General features: G+C 55.6%; 1 protein-coding gene across 2 annotated transcripts in view; it reads right to left on the bottom strand.

Moving 5' to 3' along the window:
- CMIP (c-Maf inducing protein) overlaps positions 1-17,756 on the bottom strand; it is a 219,481-nt gene that overhangs the window by 124,006 nt on the left and 77,719 nt on the right. The window lies entirely within an intron of this gene.

The raw sequence follows: 17,756 nt of genomic DNA, 5'->3' as shown, positions 1-17,756 counted from the left end.
CGAGGCCTGCGCAGGGTCAGGATCATCAATATCACCGTGTTCCACCTCCGCACCTGTCCCACTGGAAGGTCGTCAGGGGCAGTGACACACGTGGAGCTGTCATCGCCTACGGTGACACCTGCTTCTGGCACACCTGCTAGAGGACCTGCCTGGGCTGTTTCGCAGTTAACTTCTTCTATAAGTAGAAGGACTACACTCTAAAATAATGATAAAAAATACACTGAAATGATCAAAGGTCCAGTATGGTCAATTACCACGATCAAGTATTACGTACTGTACACAACGGCACGTGCTGTGTTTCTGCACGACCCGCGCAGTAGGTCTGTCACACCAGCATCCCACAAACACCGGAGTGACGCGCCGCACCAGGACACACAGCGGCAGCGGTGTCACTAGGCAGTAGAGATTTTTCAGCTCCATTATGATCTTATGGGACCATGTGGGGTCCCCTGTTGACTCCAACGTCATTACGGGGCACATGACTGTCTGCTTGGGCATTCATTCTTTCTGTCCTCGTTGGAACCCGGGACTCACGGAAACACAGATCTCGCCTGCTGTGCTCGTAAGTGACCACCGAGGCTGCCGTGACGATGAACTTTCATCATCATCTCACCCTGAGCCCACGCAGGCTGCGTTCAGGGGCTGATGTCAAGTGGCCCGGGCCACTCAGCAGGCCTGGCTGGTGCCGCTCCCTTAACTGAAAAATGAAGAAACGACACCCCCCTCCCTGTGCCCAGCACACTCTGCTGTGGGAGCCCCACGCAGGAAGAGGAAGTCCTGGGGTCATCGGGGCGGCAGGAGGGACGCTGGGGCCAGGTTGCTGCGTAACCCCGATCACTCGCGCACACAGGGCACCGCAGGCTCCCGGGAGGGGACTCTGTTTGCACGGCCGCCTTATCTGCTGGGCTGCGCCGCCAGTGTTTGCGCCCAGCTCTCCAAGGACAAAGTACCCAGGGCGGGCAGAGGCTAAAGGGGGTCCGCGTCGGGATGTCTGCAGGGGGCAGGGGAGGTGGCCCACTGTGTGCAGCCCACTCTCGTCACACTGCTGGCCTTGTGGGGCCATGGACGGAAACGAGATGGGGCAAGCAAGGCACTTCCTGCGGCGCAGGTCCCTGCCTGTCCCTGCCCACTCGCATCCTGTCACTGCTGGTGTCTGGGGCGGGGTCGTTCTTTCTAGTGGGGGCTGTCCCAAGTATGGCAGGGTGCTTAGCGGCACCCCCCAGTCCCTGCCAGGGGTGAGCATGGAAAACGGTGCAGCCACCATGGAAACAGGACGGCAGCTCCGCCAGAAATGCACAGCGGAACGACCGTGTGACCCAGCCATCCCACTTCTGGGTAGACACGGGGTCTCACACCCCTGTCCCCTGCAGCATTACCCACAACCGCCAAGAGGCAGCAGCAACTGGAATGCCCGCTGATGGACGGATAAACAAATGTAGCGCGTACACACGACAGACTATCACCTGGTCATTAAAAGGAAGGAAACTCTGACACTTGCTACAACACAGATGAACCTCGAGGACACTGTGCTAAGCGAAACAAGCCAAGCACAAAGGAAAAATGCTATACGAGTCCTCTTATCTGAGAAGCTGGAGCAGTCAACGATGGGGACAGGAAGGGGCCGGTGTGCCGGGGGCGGGGAGTTAGTGTTCGACAGGGACAGAGGCTCCGCTCAGTAAGCGGAAAGAGTTCTGGAGACGGATGGTGGTGACGCTGCACAACAATGAGAATGTAAATGCCACAGAACTTCACATTAACAACGTTAGGATTTGGTAAGTTTGACGTTAGGAGTATTTCACAACTTTTTGAAAAATGAAAAAAAAATGTCTCCAGTTATTGACAAATGTCCCCTGGGGACACGCCCACCCAGTTGAGGCCCAAGGCTTTACTGTGACTGCCTTCTCCCAGGCAGCGGTTCCCTCTCGGCTGGGGGCCCTGGGCCTTCCCACCTGCCACCCCACCCCCCACCGGCACACACCATCGACTCCCAACTCAGGAATAACTTCCAGGGGGGCTGCCCCACCTCGTGCGCAAAGCGGAGCCCACACAACCCACAGCCTGAAGTCCCCTGGATTTCAGCATCATAAAGATTGTTTTTTAAGGCACTGTGACCCAGGCTAGAGTGCAGTGGCATCGTCATAGCCCACTGCAACCTCAAACTCCTGCACTCAACTGATCCTCCTGCCTCAACCTCCCAAGTAGTTGGCACTACAGGTGGGTGCCACCACATCCAGCTAATTTTCTTAATTTTTGTAGAGACAGGGTCTCGCTATGTTGCCCGGGCTGGTCTCGAACTCCTGGGCTCTAGCAACCCTCCTGCCTTGGCCCCTCAAAGTGCTAAGATTACAGGTGTGAGGCACGATGCCCAGCCAAGAGGAAAATGAGTGGAACCTTTCAGGGTGAAAAAGAAAGATTAAAGGTGAAAAAGTCTGGGATGACAGACCCCAAAATATTACCACCATTCCCATCTCTGGGTTGTGGGACTCCACGTGATTCCCCATTTGCTTTGTTTTGCTTTATAAGCTGTTATTCTATTACCTTTTTTTTTCCTGCTATAAAAGTTAAATTTTCAAAAAATAGATAAAGGTATTTCACTCACAAAGAAAAGTGGCACTATTTTTCAGGGCGATATTTTTAAGAGCCCAGTGAAATAACCAACAAGTTATTTCTTAAAAAAAATGAGCCCAGGCACCAAGAACACTTTCTTGGGGGGAGCACTGACGGAGGTGACAGCGATTCAGTTCTTTCAGGCTCTCAAATGTGCCAAGACAGGGCTGACTTCTGAGCCACCTCACCTGCTGCGCCTTCCGCCCAGCTCACACTTCCCTCCACGCCTCGCCCGCGGGTCCTGCCGTCCTCAGGCCCCAGATTAGCCATCGCTTCCTCCGAGGAGCCCTCCTGGACCACTCCCAGCTGGACCAGACACTTCCTCCTATCTTTAAATGACACTTCACATTTGAAAGTAGTTTGGGATGTACAGAAAAGTTACAAAGATGGGACGGAGAATTCCAGTACACCTCTTCCCCAGTTTCCCCAGGGCGAACACCTGACTCAACCGGCATGATCATCACCACCAAGAAACCAGCTCAACTGGACGCTTCATGTGGATTTCACCAGACGTCCTGAGTGCCCTCCTCGTCCCGGGAGCTCACGAGGACACCACGTCACATTTAGTCATCATGTCTCCCTGGCCTCGCCTGGTCTGTGACGGGTTCTTACACGTCCCCTGTCCTTGAGGACCTCGACAGTTTTGAAAAGCACTGGCCAGGCGTTTTCCAGAATGTTCCTCAATTCGGGTTTCTCCTATGTGGCATCTTCTTCTGGTGTGGCAAAATATACACAAGATACAATTTTGCACTTTAACGATTTTTCAGTGGCCCTCAGTACCTTCACACCGCTGGGCAACCCTCACCACCGTCCACCTCCAGAACTTTCTCATCTTACAGGACTCAAACTCGGCCCCCGTTAAACACTAACTCCCACCATGCCCCCCTTGCCTGCGATCACCACGATTCTACCTTGTCTCTGCGAATCCAAGTCAAAACCACAATGAGATCATCACCTTACGATGGCCACTGACAAAAACACAGAAAATGACAAGTGTCGACAAGATGCGGAAAAACCAGAACCCTCATCCGCTGCTGTGGGGATATGAAATGGCGGGGCCACCGTGTCACACAGTTCGGCAGTTCCTCAAAACATTCAACCCAGAGTTGCCACGTGGTCCAGCAATCCCACTCCCAGATGTGCACCTAGAAGAATTAACAGCAGGGGCCGGAACGAACACGCTCGCACCTGTGCTCAGAGAAGCAGTCTTCACAGCAGCCCAAAGGTGACAGCAACCCAAGTCCCCACCCACACCGCCTCTGACAGCAGGCACCCCTGTGACAACCAGCTCAGCACCTGCCTTCCGCCATGCCCGGGCTAGAAGAGGTTCCGGAACAACAAGACAAGGTGACCTGAGACCAGGCAAGTGGCCTGCTCTACTCCGGGGGTCTCTGGCCTCGGTTCTCCTCCCTGCCAGACTCAGAAACTAACAGAACCACCAGGTCATCGCTGGCTCTGCTCTTTTTAGGGAAGCGATGGTTTCCGATGGAAAGGCTGGTGACACAGACAGAGAGGATGGTGATTCTACCGCGTGGGGACTGTACTCAAATTCTAAGAAAAGCAAGAGTCACTAAGGAGTTCCCACTAAGTCGGTGACTCGTGTATGCCAAGGTTCACCCCCAGCTGTCATCCTCACAGCTCTCCCGGGTAGGTACTGCTACTGACCCATGTTAGAGATGAGGAAACTGAGGTTCAGTGAGAACGATCGGTTGGCAGGAGTCAGTCTTCCCCGGTCAGGACAGGCCACAACACTCCGATGGCCATAACCGACACCAAAGGGCTAGGAGGACCCTGCAGACCTGCTGATGCTCTGGGAGCGTCAGACCCCCGTGGGGCAAGGACAGGGGTCTGCAAGGCGCAGGTGGCTGCCGGGAAAGCCAGGGAACTACCTCCCAGGTTTCACATTTCTTGCCTCTTCGTTTTTCAGTTTCTTCCCTACAACCAGTTTTATTTACTCGCCCATGGAAGGTTCCAGCAAATGTTCAACATATGTTCAAAGGAGGGAGCACAGCGCCATGGCACACCCATGCAAGCAGAGGAGCTGGTGTGATCCAGCTCTGCCACTGGGACGCTGCATGACCTTGGGCGAGTGGCTTCACCCTCCGAGAGTCAGTCCTCGGCGGCGCTGGGCGGACGCCGTCACACGCGCTGTCAGGGCTGCGGGGCTCATTAAGTGAAATCATGGCTGTGGGAGCCCCGGAGTGACGTCAAGCCAAGCGAGTGTGGCTGTGCAAAAGCCAGGGAGGAATCTGACCCCGCGGGCAAAACAGAGAGGAAAGGGTTCGCGCTCTCTGCAGGGGCGGGTAAGACGAAACCCACCTGCCCTGGTAACACTCGACAGGCCGCTTGCAAACCTGGCGCGTGCCACGTGTCCCCAGCTCAGAGTCCCTCCAGCTACCCCTCGTCCAGCAGGACTTTCCTTTTGACAATCTAGGGCCCGTAGGGTCTCTCTGGATCTGCCTGGGACCTCATTTCCCTGGGAGGCCCTGCGCCAATGTGACCAAGTCTGTGAGTGGGGACACCTGACTTGGGAGTGGGACACCATGTCTCCTGCTTTTGAAACTAAACCAGGAAGGAGAAAACGTCCCCACCTAAGCCCGAGGATCTTGACTTTCCCAGAGTCACGGTGACCCACTCGGGGCACCGTGATGGGACGGATGGGAGGTATTTATGTGGGCATCGCTCCGTCACCTTTCCCCTCCCTGGGTGATGCCTGCTACTTATTATAACTGTGACAACATCGGAAATATTCCTTGTGGATTTCCGCAGGAGAGGAAATGACAGGCTTTCTTCTCCCTCTGGCTTTGGACGCTGCAGACCAGAGACGAGGCTTCGCGGGCGGGGGGTGGTTCCCTGGGGAGAAGGGGCGCCTCTCCCCCTGCAGGGGTGTGCTGAGGGGGCTTACCGGGGACCAGGGAACGACCCTGCCTGTGAGGGGCATCCCTGGGTGCTTCCGGCCCAATGTCACCTTCGGCCAGGGCTTCCATTTGCTGAGGGCTCAGGGGGAAAGAGACATATTTAAAGTTGCCACGATTCCTTCAGCACCTACTAGTCACGAGCAGGTGTGGCGCTGAGTGCCCCGTGCTCTGGCTGGGTCCCACGGAGAATGCCACAGCGTGATTGTCTCCATTCTACAGCCAAACAACTGCAAGGCCCAGAAAAGAGTAAAGTGGCCTGCCCGGGGCGACACGGCCAGAGAGGTGGCCAAACAAAAAAAGGCACCTGGTGACAGCAGTGACTGAAGAAAATGGGAAAGTGAAGCGATAGTCCTGAGCCGGAAAGTAGAAATGTGGAAGTGAAGATGAATTAGATCACACAGTGATATTTGCCCGTTTGGAACGCGGCAAACTCCCTGGGGGCAGCTTCCTGGAGTTGTGTTGTGAAGGATTCTGCAGCTGCATCTGGGCTCGACAGGAAAAAGTGGTGATTGATTAGTGATGCCTGCCCTGTGCGCAGTGGTGGCAAGTGGCGGATCAGACCTCTCACATTCACCATCGTGCATCTGCATCCTTCTAAGGCAGGGCCTTTCTCTGAGTCTTCCTGTCCCTCAGTTTCCCCTTCCATTAAAAGAGCTTAGATACAGAGTAGTAGGTGGGAATGCTTTTTGAAGAGGGGAGTATTTTCTCCAAATGCTAAATTACACACCCGGCATTTGTTAGCTCACAGCTAAAACTCGATTCTTACAGGAAGGCAGACTCCATTCAGCATACACTTACTGGGCACCAATTTTGCACTGGGGCCTCTGCCCTCATGGAGTTTAGCAAGGGAGACAATTAACTTAATAACTATTTAATAATTATTGTTCCAAATGCCTTCAGTGCAAAGTGCAGGGGTCACATCACACCCGACACAGGGCAGCCCCGCCTGCCTGCTGAGGATTTCACTCTGACACGGACAAATTACTTTTCTGTTCACAGCCCCACCCACAATACTTGTGCACTGGCCCCGGTGCCTAGGAGGGTGTCGGCTTGCCGAGGACTGTGGGCACATGACAGAACCAGGCAGGCCACGGGAGGCCACGCTTCCCTGGCACACGAGGCTGAGGGTGGTCCCTCTGCCAGGGGTTTGCCTCTCTTTGCTAATTAGAAGCTCGCACCTCGTCTTTCATTTTTCCACCCCAGAGAGGAATCTTGGCGATGCTGCCCATGGCTTTTGGCAAGGGGGCGAGCACGGGAGAGAGAAAACACCAACGGCAGGTCGGCAGGCCGAGAGGGAAGGTGTGTTTGAGGCTGTTCTGCCCAGGCTGCAGTCAGAGGTCTCGCTGTCCCCCAGCTCGGGCGACCTCGCCCACCGCCGGGAGCGGGGGAGCCGCTGCGCGTCACAGTTGCCTCCCCTGTTCGAAGCTGGCAGCGGGACAGGCCGTGGGGTTTGTTTGGAATATGGGTCCTTCATCAGAGGAGTCAGAAACAATCGCCCTTTCTGGCCAGAGAGGAGGAGGAAGGATCTCCGAGGCCAGCGCTCGCCCCAGCGCAAATTGGCGACCCGGCCGGGCTTCCAACTTTGTTGCTCGTGCAAATACGGTCCTGGCTCCAATGCCCCGCACCCCTGCAGCCGGGGCCACCTGGCCTCTGGGAGGCTCCAGTGGCCACACCAGGACGAGGAGGAAGCCGTCTGTCCCCTCCACCACCCAGAAAAGTGGCTGGACAGCCAGCCACAGTCGGGACAGGCGAAACCACAAGAGACTTTAAGACACAGAGTGAGTCTGACACAGCAGGGGGTGCAGGGCCGGGGTGCTGGGACCCCGAGGCCGGGCAATGGCCTTTACATTGTTCATCCCCAACTCATCCCCCACATCCCGCGTGCCCCGAAAGCAGCGGACAAGTCACTTCTTGGGAGGAGCCTTTCCTGCTCCCCGCAGGGGACCGGGCCCCTTGATAGAACGGTCCCGACCACTCTGCCTGGAAACTTCTGGAGGTCGGCGTTCCCTCTGGAGCACCCCGTCAGCCACCTCTGGAAGCAGATGCCGCCCTGGCCACAGACTCCTACAATGTCCCCAGGTCCTGTGACACTTTCCACCTTAGATGTGGGAAGTTCTTAGTCGCTGAATGACTGTGAGAGGAACCGCTTCTTCCGGGCAGTGTGCGGGGGAGAGGGAAGATGGAGCAGGTCCTCACACCTCCCACGCGACCCAGGGTGTCTCCGAGGCGCACACTGCAGCCCGCCAGCACCGCCGGCGACACGCCCAAGGTACCTTGGCCCTCTTCGCTGCCGTTCTGCCAGGCCCCTCTGCCGGGTCTGGGGCCGGGAATCTGGGAAGCTGATGGATTTCTCCAGAGCTTTAGTGTCCCATTCGTTACTCGCTAATTAACTAGGAGGGACTCATCAGAAAACAGTGGGGAGGCAGGGAAAAGACTCCTGCCTTCCTGGCTTTTGGTTGCCCATGGTAACTCAGAACCTTCCAGATGTATGTGACAGAGCCGGGGAGGGGCACGAAATGGGCCAAGGGCTCATTTTGCCCTGGGCAAGTAAGGAGAACCCAGGGGGCTGTCACCAGGGAACAGGACGGCAGCTTCGGTCAGGAAGACAGAGTTGCGGTCACCTGCCTGGGTCCCCGGAGCCCCTGACTTCAACCTTCTAGTAACTTCTACAGCCCACCCCGTCCTGGTCTCTCCAGGAACTGCGCAGAGGGTGGAGGCCGGGCAGACATTCTTTGATGGGACGAGCCCCGTCCGCACCATCCCGCCCGAGGCGGCCGAGCTTTCAGAGCCAAGAGTGGAAGGCGGGGGTCAGCAGAAGGAAGCAACCAAACCCCTCGCTGCCCCTCCGGAGCCCCCACAGCTGGGAGGGCAGCATTTACCAACTGTCCCCTTGGAGCCAGGCCCCCAGCCATGCACACGCCTGTGACCCGTGACCCTCGCCCAAACTCCGAGCCATTGCCGTTTTCTGTTCTCCCACGCCACAGAGCAGAACACTGAGGCTCAGAGAGTGTGCGTGAGCAGCCTCAGGTCACACAGCCAGTAACTGGCAAAGCCGGGTGGCAAAGCCAGGTCTCTCTGCATCCGCCGTGACGGAGAAAGGGAGGAGAGGGAAAGGCGACACTGGCGTGCTCGGGGTACTTGGCGTGTATTAGCTCAGTCCTGCAGCCACACGGGTGGGGGGAATCACACACCTGCACACGCATATGCGAACTGCCACACAAATGTGAATGCACATGTGTACACAGGTGAGCACATTTAAATATGCACACAGACAGCACAAAATGTGCACACATGCATATGCACATGCATGTGCACATAGACAGCACACTGCATATATGCACACGTAAATACACACGTGCATACGCACACACTCGCATGCACGCACATACGCAGTTTCTCAACACAGGGGGAACAGGCCCGCAGTCACCTGCAGGGGAAGCAGCCAGCACTCTGCCTGCTCGGCCGCCAGGTTTAGCAAAGGCCAGTTCTCGCCTCCGCTGCCCTTTGTGGGCAATTTCAACACCAATGGTGCAATTTGCAAAGACAAACGAACAAACAGGAGGTCTCAGCCCTGCCTCTCGGGACCACTGGAATTTCACTCAGGGCCGCTTCTTCAACATCCCACGACACCCACGCCCCCCCACACACACACACACCGCAAAGCCAAGCCAAGAAAGATCCTCAACGTAGGATGGTTTCCTGGGGTGCGTGCGGCAGACCAGGGCTGGCAAGGAAAAGTGGGAGGAATCCACCCAAGAAGCATTTCCCAACGGCCCTCAGCGCAGCTGGCTCCAGACCTGTGGGGTGACAAAGTCCGATGAAGAAAGAGCAGATGTGGAACAAACGGCCCCGAGTCTGCAAGCCTGGCACGTTCCAGGGTAGGGTTCTGACTGTCGCCTGGTTTACCGGCTAAGCCAGGTTAATCATTGCAGAGGAAGCACAAACGGCTCCCTCGGCCCCCAGCTGGTCACCCGGGGCTACCCCAGCGGGTCCGTCAGGAGCTGGGTCCTCCTCACCCCTGCGTCCCTGCACTCAGGGTCTGGTTTGCTGATTGAATAAGCCAGGGACTGATCATCGGGAAAGCCCCTCCCCCCGACCGCCTCTACGCGCTGGCCTTGGGCCGTGCGGGGACGAGCAGCTGAGCGCGCAGGCCCAAGGAGACACCTGGGCCCAGACCCCAGCACCGACGGTGACGCTCTGGCACCAGCCGACCCTCGTGTGCGAAACGAGTTGACACAATGAATGGGCCAGTGCGTGTAGAGCAGTGATTCTCCACTGGGGGCATCTGGCCACATCTGGAGACATTTTTGGTTGTCACAAGCTAGGCAGGAGGGTGCTGCTGGCATCTAACAGGTTGGGCCAGGGATGCCACTAAACACCTTCCACGCACAGGACGGTCCCCATGGTAAAGACTGATCTGGCCTCAGGTGTGAGCAGCGCAGGTGAGACTCCGTGGGAAGACTGCAGCACGCTGCCTGGCTCAAGGAAAGCCCTAGATCAACGCCAGCTGCTATTACAATCTTGAAATTGTTCCTGCAGCCTTACAGCATGACTGGACTGTCACCAACTGCAGAGGAGGCTGCAACCGGCTCAGGTGACAGTCAGGGAAGAGCAGAGCTGAACAGGTCAGGATGGATCCCTGTACGTTCGGTTCCTCCCACGGAACCTGACCCTGGGGCCCAAGCCAGCCCCCGGCCTACGGCCTCCACCCATGGTTGCAAGCCGCCTCTCCGAATTCTCCCTTATTTTGCATTTCCCAGAGGGAAGGGGCCACTTCCCGAGCTGTTTTCTTGGGTGCGCTGAATGCACACATGCTCTCGTCTGGGCCTTGCAGACAGCTCTGAGCAGACCACTTCCTTCCTCTTCCTCTTCCCGCTCCAGTTCCCCACCAGACGCCCCAGGCTTTTGCCCAGAGCGACTAAGTCTGTCTCCAAGGCCTGGCTTCCCCCTCTGAGCAAGACGTCCAGCCCTGCCCTGCAAACCAGACCCTCCTCCAAGCTGGCTGTCCCTGGTCTAAGCCCTGGCTACGGGACCCTCCACCCAGCACGCCTGGGGCTAGAGACGGTCGGCAAAGACCCTCTACCTGCCCAGCAGGGAGCCTGGGGAGGGGCCTGCAAGGCCCGTGCCACCTGCACACTCCGCCCTTGCTCAGCCCCATAAACACACACAGGGCACAGGGCACAGGATCCAGCCATGCTGGCCACCTTCCATCTCTCTTTCCAGAGGCCAGGCCTTGGCACGTGTCCTTCCTCTACCTGGGAAGCTGCTCCCCTCCTCCTTGGTCCCAGACCCTCCTCATCTGACTCCGGCTTCACTGGAACCTCCCTGCCTCCAGGAGCCCAGGTACGGCTCCGCTGTCCCTCCTCTGTGTGCCCCATCTTGGCACGAACAGCCCTGTCCTATAATGGACCGTGGGCAGGGGGCCTCTATAACCCAGTGCCCGATCCACACAGTCTGCTAGAACTCTCAGCGATGTGGGAAATGTCCCACGTCTGCACTGTCCAATGCAAGAGCCACCAGCCACACATGGCTACGGAGCAACTGAACTGTGCCCATGTACCTAATGAACTGAATTTTCCATTTTGTCTAATTTTAATTCAATGCAAATAGTCCCATGCGGCTAGTGGCCACCACACTGGACAGCAGGGCTAGAAGGAGGCCCAGCTCACAGTGCTCAGTACACACCAGGTGAATGAATGAGTGACAAGTGACCAGCGCTTTGTCCTCACCCTCCTTAATCACCCGTGTCCTCCACTAGGCTGCACATGGCCCGAGGGAGGACGCACACAGTCGGTCTTGCTCATATCCCGTGTTTTCTAGGGTTCCTGGGACACAGACCCTCAGGAAATATTAGTTAGATGAGTAAATGAATGAATGCATGAATGAATGAATGGCATGCATCTCAGACCCTCTGTCCCTTCCCCACCAAGCCTGAAGAAAACTGTAATAAAAAGGAAAACTCCTCCCTCTGGGCTGATTTCTGAGCGTGCTTCCAGATTCTTCCATTCTAAACTGACCATCCGCCCCTGAATGCCAGCGCTGGCCGCCTGGCATGGACAGGAAGCTTCTGCCGCCAGCCAGCCGGGCATCTGTGTTCCTCCCCTGTCCCCTGCCCGTGCCTGGGAAGAAGCAGAGCAGGTCTGTCTGCTCCTGACTCCGAGGAAGGGATCAGGGCTCCTCGCTGCCCGGCTGCCATTCCCTGCCTCCCGCCCCGGGCCCAGGCGACAGGCTCCCCACCCCCAGGAGGTTTCAGGAAAAATTATAACTCATAAGAACGAGGGCGAATTTGAGAGTCTATTATAAATCAAATGCCTTTCATCCCCGGCTGTCGGCTGTGATGTTCCCCGACACTGTCTTCACCGAGCGTCACCTGCGTTTGCGATCCTCCCGCCCACCGCCCCGGCCCACTTCCTCCAATGTAGGTCACGGCGGAGTCTCCCTGCGTTCACGAGGTACACCTGCAGTGACAGGGTGACACCGCCTGCAGCAGGTTTAGGAACTCTCTGCCAGGCATGCGGGGACCCTGCGCTCTCTCATCCGGCTGGGTCTCAGCCTCGCAACCGCACCTGGAGATCCTGTGCAAAGATCCTGGGGCACGGGCAGGGCAAGTGGGGGCTCCTACACCTGAGCAAGTTGGGCACTTCAAGCTCGAAAGCCACCATCCTGGGGAAACAGTGCCAAGGAAGGTTTGGTTTCTAGAACAGAAGCAGATCCGTTAAGCCACCGGTGACTTGCCCTCGTTGTATGGCGAGCATCGCAGATCCACCACGCACCGCGTAACCTGAGCAAGTCACGATGGTCCGTGTGACTCTCGCGTCTCAAACGGACGAGAGAAGCCGAGGAGCCCGGTAGGGAGGACTCAGCCTGCGCAGGCCTGGGAGGGGCTCACAGCCATCGGAGCCGGGAGCCGGGCCGGGAGAGAGGGAAGAAAGGGGATCCCTGGCCGAGGGGCTGGCATCTTCAAAGGCCTGGGAGAGCACACGATGGTGGGCTCCTTGGGCAACAGCAAAAGGTCGTTTGCGGCCGGAGCACAGGGTGCCTGGTAAGGCACTGGAGGAGATGAAAATGAAAGGCTTGGGCCAAATTCAGCCTCCTCTGCCAAGAAAATGAGGGCCTGAACTTTGTCCTGTGGACAAGAGAAGGGTTTAGGCACCACTCATGACGCTGCTCAGCTCTGGAGACCAGGCGCACAGCCCTCCACACACGCGCATGCACACGCGCGGTACACACACATTTGCATGCATCCACACACATATACCCCTCCACACATACATGTGCACACACGTGCATACACACAATACTCCACACACGTGCATAAATATACAAACCATACATAAGCACACACACATGCACACACACACATCCCTTGGGTAGGCCTGGCACCGTGCACTGGAACTAGAGCAGAAATGGGAGCCCTTAGGCTCCGAGATGCAACAAAAAGGTGTCCCGAGAGCCACGGAGAGGCCTACGAGGCAGCTGCTGGCTGTCTAGAGAAGGAATTGTTTACAAACAAGAGGTTTCCTGTACATGCGCACACACATACACACGCAAACACACTTACCCTGAGAACGCAACAGTCCTATGGGTAATTCTTCCAAAATAATGCTCTCACATTATTAATTAGGTCCGCCACACATGTCGCCAAGGAGACTTTGCAATAGCAAACCCAGTATCTTGCACACAGCCACAGTCTCGTCTTAGAACTGTATTTCTTTCCCCCCCTCTAGTACCCACATTTAGAAGGGACGTGTGTGCAGACTTAGGAGTATGTTCCCACGAATTCAGACCCACTGTGCAGGAGGCACACGTGGATCAGGGAACCCCATGGAAGACAGAATAATGGGGGAGGGGGTCCCCTGTCCAATGCCTGCCCTACCTTCCCCTCCCTCCTCTCCTGAGCCGGCGGGCTGTTTGCTGAGCGGAATGGGGAACCCAAGCAGGCTTATTCACAGGGAAGATTTCTCCTGCCAGGTGGATGCAAAGAAAAATCTGCTAAAGCTCCTTAAAATAGGTGCGTTCTCCTAAGTAGGATAAACCTTTCCCCCGGCAGTATCGTTCATACCAGCAATTAACTCGGTAAACCCTCTTCTTTAGAGAGAGCAGAAGTTGAAACAGAAGGGACTTCAGGGGTCGTTGCTGGATTGGCAGAGGTCAATTTTTCAAACAATGAGTCAAACCTACTTATTTCCCTGGCAGGACAGATTGACTGAGCCAAATAAGAACTTCTCTTTATCTCAGATAATTAAAGCCCACCTTTGTTCGGCCTGATAGGCAGTGCACCGTTCCAAGAGAGTGGCTGGTGCAGAACTTAACTCTAAGTGGAGAAACTGAGGCACCAAGGGAGGAAGTGACATGCCCCAAGTCAAGAGCGAAAGAAAGCCAGGCTGTGGACCCAGGCCATCTTACAGCCCCAGCCTCCCTCCCTTTCAGCACGGCAGTTCCTGCGGTTCTGTTAGGAGGAAGCAGCAGGTCATGGCACACTCAGCAGGGCCCAGGAGGACAGCACCTAAGTCCTGAGCAGCCTTGAACTTGGACTTGGGAATGGCAGCCAATGCAACGTCTTAGCAATAAGCAGCAGTCTACGGGGTAGAGGTGGCTGTTCCCAAATGTTCTCATGGGGTTAACAAAGAGGGCTCTCCGGCTATTGTGTTGCGTTAGACGTGATCAGGGTGGGGGGCAGAGGGGAGGTGAGAGCATGATTCTGCTCAAGGCAAGGATGGCCACGAAACTTGTGCCATCTCAGGACCCCACTGTCTTCGGATTCCCAAAGCCAGACCCAGCCCACCTACCAGATGGGTCCACTCCGAGTGGAACAACTTCTCCAAGGTCACACGGCAAGTAGCAGGCAAAACCAGGAGTGGCACAAGGTGCCCTAACCCCAGGTCTGCGCCCTCGCCACCTCGCAGGCTCCAGCCGGTGGTGGTCAGACCACCACTCTTTGGAATGGTCCCCTGAACTGGCTTCTGACAAGGCCAGGACAGAGAATTCCCAGCCCCTCGATGAGTGAAGCCACAAGTCAACCTACACGCCCTGTCCCATTGTAAACCGGTCCTTCTCTGTGATCTTCTGAGCTGGGAAAGGTGCTATGGCCCGAATGGTGCTGCTCTCCCCAAATCCGTATGTGACAGTATGTGGAAGCGGGGCCTTTGGGAGGACATGTTAGATGAGGTCATGAGGGTGGAACCCCCACGGATGGGATTAATGTCCTGTAAGAAGAGAGACCAGAGCTTTCTCTTTCTCCGCCATGTGAGGACACAACAAGAAGGCGGCCGTCCACAAGCCGGGAAGAGAGCCCTCACCAGTACCCAGCCGGCAGCCTTACCGGGGACACCCAGCCTCTGGAACTAGAAGACAGATGTCTACTGTTTAAGCCACCCGGTCTATGGTATTTTTGTTATGGCAACAGACTCTAATAAAGATGGGGAGAATACTACCCTCTGACTAAGGCCCAGAAACCCGCACTCCTATTGTCCCCACTCCCAAGTGCAGAACGGTTTTCCCTGCCTCTCAAGATCGGGCACCCCATGCTACCAATCTCCCACCCTCGGTGCCTAACACAGTGCCTGGCATACAGCTGGGGCACGAGAAATGCTTGCTAAACAAACAGATCTAAGCCCTGGCGGAGTATCTGAGCATTCACTCGCTATTTGAAACCCTCATTCACAGGTAAAATACTCAGCTCCTGTCTTCACAGAGCTCCCAGCCTGCGAGTCTTCACCTTCAAAATCAACCAACTCCAGCTGCTGTTAAAACTGAGAATGCCACGCCCAGCGACGCTGCATCTCAGCATCCACGCAGATGCCACTCATCTGCACAGGAGTCCCGGGTAAGACTGCTTGCTCCTGTGCTGCATTTAAGCGTGAAAATGAGGGCGGGTATATACATACATAATGAGTGACATGTGCACCATCTGGGGGATGGTCATGCTGGAGACTCAGACTTGTGGGGGGAGGGGGGGAAAGGGCATTTACTGAAACCTTAAAATCTGTACCCCCATAATATGCCAAAAAAAAAAAAAGAGTGAAAATGAGAGAGGGCCTCCACTTCCACCACTCCAGCCAGGGGGTCTACCACGTCATGGACTGTGATGTAGCCACTGAACACAGTACGGTAGGTCTACGGCCCTCAGAGCCAGTGGTTGGCTGCTAAACCCAAACACTAGTGTATTAAAGGAGGGAATCATCAAAAAGAAAAAGAGGCCGGGCGCGGTGGCTCACGCCTGTCATCCTAGCACTCTGGGAGGCTGAGGCAGGAGGATCGCTCAAGGTCAGGAGTTCAAAACCAGCCTGAGCAAGAGCGAGACCCCATCTCTACTATAAAATAGAAAGAAATTAATTGGCCGGCAAAAAATATATAGAAAAAATTAGCCGGGCATGGTGGCGTGTGCCTGTAGTCCCAGCTACTTGGGAGGCTGAGGCAGGAGGTCCTCATGTACCCTGCACACCCCCGGAAGGCCGCGGATGCACGTGGCTTTTCCCTGTTCTCTTACAGTTCTCTCATCCACGACACCGACTGCTTTTTAGCAACACACTGCTGAGACTTTCTTAAGCGTTCCGCTCAGTTTTCATAAAAAGGACTGCTCTCTTTTCGCACTCGTATTTCATAAGTTTATGTGATCTTCAAGTAAATTGTGTAATCACACTAACACCTGTCACCGGCATAATTGGGCTGGGAACAAACAAACAAACAAATAACTGACTCTTGGTAAATGAACAACCCAACTCACAATAAGAAGAATGTGAGGGTTTCCCAAGAGTGTCCCACCAGCCTCAGGCACCAGCCAGCAATCCTCGCAAAGGAATGGAGGTGGCGGTCACACCAGCCGGGCTGTTAAATAAGTCTTCTGCCATCGAAAGCTAGAGGGGTGAGCGTAGTTAGCATAGTTTAGGTGGCTCTACTCTGCACATCCCCAAAACACACCTCTAATAAGTATTACTGAATGAAAAAACAAACTGCAGAAAGATATATACAATATGATTCCTTTTATGTTTAAATAAAGAAACTCTCATGTATATAATTGAGTTTTGGTTTTTCAATCACATGTTTTAACAGAAGAGTTCAGCACACAAAACAAGCCCAGAGCCTGATAGAGAAGTGTGCAGGTTAAAACAAAGAAAGAAATCAAAGGAACACTCAAAATAAGAAACATTTAACTGGCTTCAAGGAGGAGGCATTGGCCGCCTCCCAGCCAGGGTCAAAGTCACCCTGGGAAGGTGCTCTCACGGGCGGGACTGAAGACAGTCGGGGACTCACACACCGGTGTGCATGAAGGTCAGTGCATCTGGTCACTAAGCTGCCCAGCGACCATGCTTTGTTTCTCCATTTGTGCTGCACATGTGATAAATTCACGGAGAAGTAACACTCAAAGGGACCTTTCAAAGTGGCCAAAATTATTCCACAAATTAGAGAACTACTTTCAGTCTCGTTCACTGCAAACATTTGTTTCCATCATTCATTCACCAATGCCTTGGTGGCCCCCACGACGTCCAGGCGCGGTGCTCAGAGCTGGGGACGGAGTTGTAAACAAGGACTCAGCATATAGAAAGACACGGCGATCAGAAGATGAATTATTATTATTTCACATAAATCGGGTCTGTGCTACGGAACAGCCCATGAATTCAGAGGAGGGCCTGTCCTGGGACTCCGCAGCTGGGGCAGGGTAAGGAACTAAAGGTGCGTGGGCAGCGGGCGCGCCAGGTGCAGACGGAAACACACCCGGCCTTGCAGCCCGGGTCCGAATGAGGAATGTTTCCTAAAAGCGCGGGGGAACTGCGGCAGGATTCCCGAGCAGAGGCGTGCAGTGCCGTTCTCTCTCTCCCGGAGGAAAACACCCATTTGGCAGCCTGTGCCTCTCCACGGCCCTTCCCTGCGTCCCCCCGTTCGGACCTGCAAACGTGTGTTCCAGCCCCCTGAACAGCCAGACATTGCCCAGGGGCCCCGCCCATCGTCACCCACCCCCACGCGGGCCTGGTGGGGACCTTCTCGCCATTCTGCTCCAACTCTCCAACTGCTGGCCTGATGGAAACGCTCCCCAAAGCGCTCCCTGCGCCATTGACGTGCTGCCTGAGCATCCCTCCCGCTGCAAGGGTTTCCTTCTCGCGGGCGGCCACACCCAACTGTTCCACACCCAACTGTTCCGCTGCAAGATTCTGCGTCACGAAAGGGATATCCCCAGCTAGCAGGACACGGGAACAGAGTGAAGGATCTGGGCTGCCTGAATGCAGGGTGACC

This window comes from Microcebus murinus, chromosome 20 (assembly GCF_040939455.1).
Source record: "Microcebus murinus isolate Inina chromosome 20, M.murinus_Inina_mat1.0, whole genome shotgun sequence".
NCBI classification, from domain to species: Eukaryota; Metazoa; Chordata; class Mammalia; order Primates; family Cheirogaleidae; genus Microcebus; species Microcebus murinus.
This window is presented reverse-complemented; position numbering and strand designations above follow the sequence as displayed.